Consider the following 1696-nt stretch of genomic DNA (forward strand, 5'->3'; position numbering starts at 1 on the left):
GAGTGCTGTTTGAAGATCCTACTCTCCTACTGTAATTCTCATTAAATCTCCTCAAGATGGTGCGAAAGCTCTGCTGGGTGGTTCTGGATGAGTCCTCTGACTCTTAAATCGGAGTAGTTTATGCTTGTGTGACATGCAGTGAGCCTTTTGGACTAAATTTATCAACAAGTGTGTTCTGGGAATGAAGTACTTGGATGAAATCTGAGAGGGTCCGGAGCTGTTGGACTGCTACATTAGGTGCCTCTTGCAACCAGCCACTGGACATGGCTCCATCTGTAGTCTCAAATATCAATGAGCACTGACACAGGCCCTGCAGGATACAGCTCTGTCTGACGAGCACTTCTGTGCACGTCCCACTCTTTCAGCCAGGCTGCCTTTTTATTGTGTAGATTCAAGCTGTTTTGGCAAACTGGCTGTCCAAGTTGGATAATTAAGAGCTTTTCTAGTAAGATTGGTCCTAAAAATATTATTTGGAGGACACATCAACATCGTTCCTGCCCTGTTTTTTATTTTAAAGTGACAGACTAATCACAAGTGTGCAAACAGACTAATCTGTCAAACCCAACCTTTCTTTTAGGCAAATCCAAAGTATTAGAGAAATATTGGTAGAAGAGTCAGTCCGCATCTGTGTATCGTGAAGTTCTTAATCAGTTACGGTCTTATCAATTCTATGTGTGAAAGGTACAAGGAGGATACAAAATTTAGAAACACACCAAATAAATGTTAAACGTCTGTACATTTATACAATTAAAGGCAGACAAAACTGTACATTGTAAAATGCTTTCCACACAGAGTGGATTTGTGTTTTTCTTCAACAGTCACAAATAAAATCATCAATCAGTCTAGGGGGCATAAAGCATAACAAATATTCTATATCCAAACACAATACTATTTCTTGAACACACAGTGGATAAGTACTTTTTTTACATGATGCAAATGTGACAAAAATATATTCAAAATATTCCAAATATAAACAGACATGCAAAAAGAAAATTGTACAAAAAACTGTCTACCAAATAAGGTTTGTTGCCAAAAACTGGCTACTTTTGCACACAGATGAATGTGTCTACCCTTTTTTTAAAGCTTCTCATACTGTGTACACCTGCAAGGAAGTGCGCAGTACACTATGATATTGAAATACAAACTTGAATGCAGTTAAACCTGCAAACACAAAGAAATACAGTCTATTGAGTTTCTTCTTTAGGAAAAAAATGCAATGATTTAATTTGAATTTTGGTTCATATCTTCCTCCTTCAAAAATAAAAGCAAGGTACTGTGTTTCTATCAAAAGGTGTTTTTACAAGATGAAGAGTCTAACCTTTTTATCACCATGTTACTCTACTGTGATCTTTTAGATAATGGTTATTTTTTATAATAGGAAATCAAAAAGGTTAATATTCTAAGGTGAAAGAGACCACACTAAATGTAAGCAATAACATCTTATTACTAGAAAAAGCTTCCTGAAAAATCCTTAATATTTCCTGAACAATCTTCTGCTAATTCACATGGTAACCATGACACATAATGATTTCCTCTTGTTCCCTTGGCAGCAACGCCATATTGTCCGTGCAGAACCTGTGACAGTGCATACTTCCATGCTGTAAAAAACACTCTTGAATATTTCTTTTTTTGGCGCTTAAATTGATTTCAATACTGATTGTGTCTCTTTGTAGCCCACTGTATACATGCATTTCAG

The sequence above is a fragment of the Echiichthys vipera genome (assembly GCF_963691815.1).
Source record: "Echiichthys vipera genome assembly, chromosome: 1".
Classification (NCBI taxonomy): Eukaryota; Metazoa; Chordata; class Actinopteri; order Perciformes; family Trachinidae; genus Echiichthys; species Echiichthys vipera.